Below are 9670 nucleotides of genomic sequence, written 5' to 3' on the forward strand. Positions count from 1 at the left end.
GTATTTTGTCCAGTAGTTTAGTCATGATATGAGGGAGATAAATTAGTCTCTATGTTTTGAATATTTTTCATTGATCACATGCAGTTTCTATTTTATGATTGTTACTGCTAGCATAATTTGCACATGAATATTCAGAACACTTACATCTTCATTTTATGCATTAAATCATTTAGCATTATAAAGTATCTTTCAGTTTATTCAATGCTTTTTGCTTGAATACCACTTTGCTAGTATAATTTTGTTACATAAATTTCTAACTATAATTTTCCCTTTTCCTTTAATTTCATATTTTTTAGATCACTGTGAATTAGATTTACTTCAACACAGGATAGAGTTGAATTTTTTTGTGTGAATTAACATGAAAATTGTTTTATTTTAACAGAGGTGTTAGGCCTATATATGTTTTTAAATAACATACATTTGATACTAGTTCTGTCATAAAAGTTTTTTATGTTTTATAGTTATTTTAAGCCACATTTATTTACAATGTATATATCTGATATTCTGATATTTAAAAATTATAAATTTTTGTGACGGTGATTAACTTTATAATTATACCTGGTACAATGTCTTCATTCCCATATTTCCTTAATTCCCTCTGAAAGCCAATAACAAAATTAGCATGTTTCTTTCTCTTTTTCCTCTACCACTCAATACTAGCTCCAATACAATCCTTTTGTGATAAACATTGTATTTCTATATACGTTTACTCTATTATTTTTTGTTGTTGTTGTTATTTAACAGAATGTTTTAACACTCAAAGATGACAGATTAAAAACCCTGTAAAATTACTCTATTCCCCACCATCTTTTGGTTTCCTTTCCAATTAGTACCAGCTGAACCATTTCCATGTGCATATCCTGTTCTATAATACTAACTCCCTTTCGTGTGTGTTAGACTCATCTCTGCCACTAACTATTCAATGCTCACTGCCGGTCATCATGCCTTGATTTCCTTAAGAATGTTTTGATTGCCTCAAGTTCATTCTTACAGCGTTTCAATCATTTTTTGTCTTTTTATGAGCATTTGGTAAACTTTTTCAGTATATGATACCACCGTTATTCTTTCATCAAAATAATATTGACGCAGAGTATTTCAAACAATTGCTTAGTTTTATTATTTATATATATAGCCTATAAAATTTAATTATTATTTATAATTATTCATGATTTTGGAAATGTTTTTGGCTTAACCTCAAGACTCTTTTTGTTCCACTTTAAAATGTACATGTTTACTGTTTTCTATTTAGAATAATGAGTCAGTTCTTTCCACAATACAAGGACATTTTACTAAGAATGTGTAATACTACAATAATATAGTGAAATTATAATTCATTTTTTTAAATTTTATAATATAAAAAATAAAAAATTATTTAAAAATATATATTTAACTTTCTTATATCTGTATAACTAACATTGTTTTATCTTCCTAGTCTATTTTTTTTCCTTTTAGCCATTTATCTGGTTGTTGAAATTTGATAAAGTTTCAATTATGTTCTTCTTTCATATTGATGCACTGTTTTATAAGAACAAGTTTTTTCTGAGTTGAATATTGAAGATAGAGAACAAAGACAGGAGAAAAAATGGGTTTGTAGGTATGTGTGTGTGTGTGTGCTTATGTGTATAATATGTAGTCACGATAATAAATGTGTGGTTGTTTAATGTGGTCATTGGTCCAATTAAATGAGCTATGATAGTCTCCAGCTATTTCTCCACTGTGCATTAATACAATCCTATAGGGAATAAACTGCGAGAGTTTGATCCATTGCAATTTCCCTGTGATAGATAGCAGAAAATATAGATATTAAAGTTGAACTGATGGGAGATTTATTTTTTCTTTTCCTCTTTCCTCTAGATCTTTCCAATCACATATTTTCTCTCTGTAGTTATATTCTTACCTTCCTTCAATGGCCTAATAAGAAAGGTCTGACCGAGCATTTCTAACTGTCAAAGGTTAGTAAACCTCTGTTTATTCTGGCACAGAAGAGATTTCCTGGAGATTTATACATAATAGAATTTTTGTCACTTTCTCCAATAATCTTCAAAAATATGACTTCTTTCTTCAGGGTTACTTGTTCACCTAAAGTATAGTTGCCCATATGTTACAGGAGAGTATTTATTTTAAACTCTTCCTGGTTTGTTAATCATACATATCATCACTAACTATTGTACCCTGTCCATCAAGCAATGAATTAAAGAAAGTAGGTGTGCCTATGAGTGACATTATTGAAACTTATGTGAATAAATTGTTCTCTAGTTGATCAGATGGGCACAGCAGTGTTGCCAACTGAAATCAAATAGAAATAATACAGTATTCTCTTCCTATCTTCCAAATGCTGGCTAGGCCTAGCAATGGAATTAAATCATATTAAAAGAATCTGCATCCTATAAACTGAGATCAGAACCCAGACTGTCTCATTTCAGCTATACTTGCCAGTTGGTACATTGTTCTGTTTTGCTTTGACCGGAATGAACAGCAATAATGATGGAAAAAAAAACAAAAACAAACTTTTTTTCAGAGACAAAGGGACAAATCTTTCTTGAAACAACACAAAGGAACAAAGACTTTGGTAAATATTTATTTCTTTAAATTCATTCCATTTAAATTCACTCATTCACAGCAATACTAATAAAATGTTATTTCTGTATAACTTATAACTGTTATCTTACACTAATGAAAACAGGAAGAGTATGGAATCACATCTTCCTTTTTCTAGAGGAGGACAAACAGACCATTCTAGTTTCTACTCTCCTTTTATTATCCCCTTTATAGTGGAGAAAACTTTTATATAGGAAAATATATAAAACAAAGAAGGCAAAATTAGTTCTCTTACAACTAAGCCCAGTGGCTCTAGTTGTATAAACATGCTTTAATAAAGTTATAAAGAGAGTTCTTCCACCAGAACAACTGTTAAATAGGCAGAATCTTATCTGAGTCAACTAGAAATTCTAGAACCCAGTTGAACACTATAATGCGTTAAGGAAAGAGCAGGAAGAAGAAGCTGATAAATTACTATAAGTACCACAATAATACCACTAAATACTGCTAATGAGTACCAGTAAATACAACTGATATGCAATTAGCAATAATCACATATCCCCCACTCTTGTGGCAGGCAGCAGTGGGTTCTGGTCTCTCTCATAGCTTCATGGTACCAGGAAGGGACATAAAAATCCAGGACCACTATATTTTAGGTGGGCTGGGGAAGGGCGCTCACTATTGCTTGTCACTGCCTTTGACGACCACTTTAGAACACTGGAGGCCTAGCTCTGAGAGCAACCGTTACTCCAACCTGCCCTAGAGAAAGGCAGCAGAGAAGATTTAAAGATGGTACTCTCCCTCAGAGCTGTGGAGGCCAGGTAAAGGTTTGGATTTGCAAGGTTGGTGCCAAGTCAAGAAAGCACAGCTTCAAGGAGCTGTGGAAGAAGCTCCTGGTGACCTTTCTGACCCCTCTCTTATTTCTTCCCTATGGCAGTCTGGAGCCAGAAATCTCTCTTTTTGTGTGTCCCTGGCTTTGTTTGGCCTAGAAAGACTGACTTGGAAAACTCTGGGGCTCTCCTTCCAGAATTTAACCTTCAGAATAAAGCAGCTTGAGACAATGAAAGCAGTGCCGAACAATAGTGGTGGGTGGCCTGGGGCAAATTTTATTTGTTCTAAGACTTGCAGAACCCTAGGGAGAGGCAGAATGTATATTTCCTGGGAACCAAAAGAGGGCAGTAAAATCTCCTGTCAACAGGAAACCCCTAAGGCCACTAGCAAGCACAAGCCCAGGACAAGTCTTGGACCCAGAATAGATAGGACATAGCTCTGTGCATTCACCTTGAGCTAAATTTCCTGATAGAAGGGCTGAACTCTGAAAGAGAGTACCAGCCAACATGAAGCCAGTTTTGCAAAGATGGCAAAAGGTGTCTTAGCTTGGGTTTGCTATGTTTTGTTAGTTCCTGACACTGAAAAAACAAATCTATCTTATCAAGAGCTAGATATAAATTCAAGAAACAGATTTCTCAGTGAACAAATTACATGAATTATGTTTTAAAATATTAGAATATATAATGTACAAAAAAAGATTACAAGACAAAGAAACAGAAAAGGAAGAAGATAAACTCCAGAAAATATCAACAACATAAAAACCAGACTGTGGACATAACAACCACCACAGACATGGTACTGGCAAAGGACAAAACTATAAACCAATGGAATTGAATTGAGAGCTCAGAAATCAGCCTTCACATTTACGGATTACCAATTTTTGACAAGGGACCCAAGACCACTCAGTTGGGAAAGAATAATCTCTTCAACAAATAGTGTTGGGAAAAATCTCTGCATGCAAAAGAATAAAGGTGCATCTATACTTCACACCATATGCAAAAATAGGTTCAAATTTAATCAAAGACCAAAATATAAAAACCAGAACTTTAAAACTCCTAGAAGAAAACATGAGGAAGCATCCTTAGGACCTTGTGTTAGGCAATGGGACTTTACACCCAAAGCATAAATAACCAAATAAAAAATATATAAATTAGACCTCATCAAATTTAAACATCCATACAAAAAGAACTCTATCATGAAAGTAAATGTCAACATATGCAATGGAAGAAAATATTTGGAAAATACGTATCAAATATATTCTGGCATATATATTGTGGCAAATGAATACACAGTGAGACATCATTTTATACCCATTAGAATGACTACAATTTTTTAAAAAATAAAAAATTATAATTGTTGGTGAGGATGTGGAAAAGTAGAAACACTTGTTCATTATTTGTGGAAATATAAAGTTGTTCAGACTCTGTGGAAAACTGTTTGGTGGAACTTCCAAAAATTAAATATAGAATTACCATCTGACCCAGAAATTTGACTTTTAAATATATACACAAAAGAATTGAAAGTAGGGACATTTTCACACTCATATCCATAGTGGTATTATTTACAATTGCCAAAAGATGAAAGCAAAACTGTGTCCATCAACTGATGAATTGATAATGGAAGTGTATATTTACAAAATTAAATATTATTCATCCGTAAAAAGGAATGAAGTTCTTATACATGCAACAATATTGATGAATCCTGAAAATATTATATTGAGTGAAATATGCAAGACCCAAAGGACAACACTATATGATTATACTGATACGAAATAAGTAGGGTTAGAAATAGAGTCAGAAACTAGAATATAGGCTACCAGGGCATGGAATGAGATAGAGAATAGGGAGTAAGTCTAATAATGTACAAAGTTTTCATTTGGGACTATTGGAAAATTTTTGTAAGGATCTTGTTGATGGTGGCACAATATTGTGAATGTAATTAACTTCACTGAATTATATATTTGAATGCTGTTAAAAGGAAGTAATTTTAAGGTTGTTTATATGTTACCAGAATAAAAATTTTGAAAATCTCCATGGAATTGTACAAAACTAACAGTAAACCCTAAGTTAAACCATGTGCTATAGTTAACAGTACAATTATAGAAACATTTCATCAATTGTAGCTAATGTACCATACAAATGCAAGTGGTTAATAATGGGATCGCATACAGAAACACCACATTTTATGCATGCTTTTTATGTATATCCACTTCTCTAATAAGAATAATTTTCTTAAAAATCAGCCCCATAGAAATATTAAGTGACATAAATACTATTTGTGGATTTAGAGATAAACAGCATGGGATGGGAGTTAGGGAAGTTGTTAGTGTAAATTTCCTCTAACATTTAAAAATGTTCTTTTCTTGTCATCTGATTTGATGACCTTGTTTCCTGCTTTTGTTGAGAAAATACAATCAACTGAAAAATAACTTATTGTTACTCAGAAAACATGTACCATCAAATATATTCTCCATACATTTTCACATCCATCTTTGTATTATTTCTTGGTAATTTTAGCTTTGTTGCATGATTCACTCTCCAATTTGGCACTGTGGACATGGCCGTTTGATTAGATTATTTCTTTGGAGGTATGAACCCACCCATTCAAGGTGGGTCTTGATTGATTTACTGGAATCCTGTAAAAGGGGAAATATTTTGGAGAAAGCTTAGATGCAGATATTTGGAGATGCTTGGAGAACTGACATAGGCAGACACAGATGTTTGGAGATAGACAGAGGTTCTGAGAGGAGGCCCCTGGAACTATATGCTGAAAACAATGAAACCCCAGAGCAGAGGGGCAGCAGGCATCACCATGTGCCTTCCCATGAGATGCTAAGCAAGCCAGAAACCATAGTTTTGCCTCAGAGAAGCTAAATAAGGACCTCAGATGCCGGCCACATGCCTTCCCAGCTAACAGAGAAATCCTGGGTGCCATTTGGCCCTCTTTCAGTCAAGGTATCTTTCTCTGGATGGATGCCTTAATTTGAACATTTTTAAGGTTTTAGAACTGTAAACTTGTAACTTAATAAACCCTTTTTATAAAAGCTGACTCATTTCTGGTATATTGCATTCCAGCAGCACTAGCAAAGTAAAATAGTAACCAATAGTCATTTATTATTTAACTCAATGGACAATTTTAAATTATATTATGTTTAAATATATATTAGACCTATCCTCAGTATATTATACTGGGAATTATTCCTGTCTTCTTGGGAGACTTTCTTAGACTTGGGTTCCCAAGTTTAGGAAACACTAAAACACTCCTGTTTCTCTTTACCTCATTGTTCATTGCATATATACAACAAACAATGTATATTGTCTTCTTTGCTGCTTCCTCAGTTTTCTAATTTTTAATTATTTCAGACTTCAGTTTCCTGACCTTGTAATATCTTTAATCTATATTAATCCTTTAAGTGATTTAATTCACTGCAGTATCTTCAGACAAGAACTCTCTTGAACCTATAGACATATGTCCCATATCGACTGAGCAAATCTACTTAGATGTTAAACAGACTTCTCAAAATTATCATCTGTAACTCAAGTCCTGATTTCAATCAAGAATCATACCATCTTCACTTTTCCCATCTCAAGAAATGACAAATATCTCAAATATTGGAGCCATTTTTGACTTTTCATTATCAATGACACTCAACTTTAGCTACAGAATATATACAGACTCAAACCACTTCTCCTCACCACCATGCTATCATAAATTTAGCCACCATTTTATCTCACCTAGAAATTACAATAGATTAATAACTGGCCTTCTTACTTCCAACTTTGTTCCTTCAAGATTTATCTGGATGCAGTCACCTTAGTGAATCTTGTTTACTTCTTTTTTCAAACCCCCAAACTTTCTCCATCTTACTGAAAGTAAGAGCCAGATTCCTACATATGCGCCTCCAAGTTCTAGGTAAACCTCTTTCCTCACCCTCAAGTAACTTCACTTTTTTGATGAGTTTGGCATCTTTGCCTTTCCTTAAACTCCCAAAGCAGGCATGATACCTCTGTCCTTGCCCCTTCTTTTTGTCTGTAATGCGCTTTAGTCTGATAACTTCACGAATTTCTCCTTTAATTCATCAGAGTCCTATTTTAATATCAGTTTATCAGAATGTCTATACTCTCTATCCTAAGTATTTCTGCCTACGTCTCCTACTTTATCTCCCTTGCTTGCCTTTGCTAAATTCATAGAAGTTATCACCACCAATCTTATTAATCATCTGTATGATTACTGTCTGTCTTTCCCTACTTAAATGTAAGCCTAATGTGAGGAAGGTCTTTTTCTGCATACTTTAGCAGATTCGTCTTAGAAAAATACTAGTCATGTAGTATGTATTCTATATATATATATATATATATATATATATATATATGGAATGTTTCATGAATTTGCGTGTCATCCTTGCACAGGAGCCATGCTAACCATCTCTGTATCATTTCAATTTTAGTATATGTGCTGCTGAAGTGAGCACTCAATATGCATTTTTGAAAGATTTTATAAAGTTCAATTGCAAGGAATATGCATCTTGAATCTCCATATATTGACATATTAATATTTCTTTCCTACTCTAGAGGTAATTATCAATTGATTGTACTCTTCCCACGTTATCCTCCTACATTCCTTTCTTTAAGTATATTTTGACCTTCAAGATTAAGTCTCCTTTGTGTGGTGTGAGGGATATGTATGCCTGCTTTTTGTCATTGAGTAGTATGAAATTTACATGACTCAAATGCTTACATATTCTTGTATTTAGGAACAATTTACTATAAAGGATTCTTCTTACCATAAATGTGTTTACATCTTCTTTCAAATGACTATTTTTTCAAGCAGGATTTTCTAAAAGACTGGTGCAACTAGAGGGTAGTTAATTGATCATGAAATGGGTGCCAAGCAATAAATTAAATCTAGACATAGGAAGATAAATTATCTATTTTTTTCCATTTGCTTTCATACCAGTCCAACACCTTCTTTACCACGGGAGCAGTTGGACCTTTCATTACTGACAGGTTGAATAATGACTTGGTGACACTAGTTATATACATGAACAACATTTTTCTTGTATAATCTGTTACAACACAGTTAAACAAAACACACACATACAGAACCAATTAATATAGCCACATTGCTTGTCTATATAAAAGCTTACTTTCAGGAATATACTTATATAGCTAATGGTTTATTTTATCTATATTCACAAGTTTCAGCTATAATCAACTGACAGTAGAGATTGAGAATAATATATCTTTAGTATTTTACGTATTTCCTTTGAGATTTTTCAAAGAAAACTCATTGAATCTATGTAATTGTTGACAGCAAAAAAGATTTCAGAATAACTGGCCACTTAACTAGTCATATGAGAGTGGCCTTCTCTTTTGAATAAACATACCATTTTTGAGAAAACAAATACATTTTTATCTGCTGGAGAGCCTACAACATCCCTTGTATTTAAGTAATGTTTTTCCTTATCAAGAAGAATGAAGTGAAAAAAACAGACTTTTCAATAAAGATGAGAATATATTTAGTAAATTAGAAACATCAATCTTAATTGGCAATGTTAAGATTTTTATGTCAGTTGTTCATTTTCATATCTAGATGACTGTGCACATATGACATATGAATATCATTTAAAATAAAGATCATCAATCTAGATGATATATCATCCATCTGTATTGTAGAAAATAAAATATATTTAGCATGGTATTTTGCCAACATTGCCAAGTAATTCTAACTACATCCCATTTAACAATAGCATATGAACATAATGACTTAAATATCTTTTTCATACTTATAAATCCAGTGTGGCTTAACCTTCTAAACACAAATGATTGACTGTCACAAAAGCTTGATGGGTTGAGCCAAATCCATTTTGTTTCTCTGCATTTCTGTAGTTGTTTCATTTGCATTTCTGTAGTTGTTTCATTTTCATTGTTGCTAGTGTTTTTTTGCTGTTTGTTTGTTTTTTTGTATGCTGTATGGCAGGGGTCACATTTCATTCTTTTTCCATGTGAGTATCCCCTTATTGCAGCATCATTTGTTGAATTTTTATTTGGTTGGTTTTTCATTTGTTTTCTTGTTTGTTTGTATGGGAAGTGCATGGGCTGGACTCGAACTTGGGTTTCCCACATGGCAGGTGAGAATTCTACCACTGGATTATCCTTGCACCCCCATGCTAGTATTTTAATTGTCAAGCATCTACGTCCTATGACTCTTTGGAAGAGACAAAGTTTTCCAATTGATTTCTGACAAGTAAAAAGAAAGAAAGAAAATACTGATTTGGGTACCAAACAAAGGATAGAAATAA

General features: G+C 33.1%; 1 non-coding gene across 1 annotated transcript; it reads right to left on the minus strand.

Annotated features, from left to right (window-relative positions):
* Positions 1 to 7733: 7733 nt before the first annotated feature.
* Positions 7734 to 7840, minus strand: LOC143648947 (U6 spliceosomal RNA). The gene has a single exon (XR_013158844.1). It is a non-coding gene; the product is annotated as a U6 spliceosomal RNA (small nuclear RNA).
* Between the last annotated feature and the right edge of the window lie 1830 nt (positions 7841 to 9670).

The sequence above is a fragment of the Tamandua tetradactyla genome, chromosome 10 (genome assembly GCF_023851605.1).
Source record: "Tamandua tetradactyla isolate mTamTet1 chromosome 10, mTamTet1.pri, whole genome shotgun sequence".
Classification (NCBI taxonomy): Eukaryota; Metazoa; Chordata; class Mammalia; order Pilosa; family Myrmecophagidae; genus Tamandua; species Tamandua tetradactyla.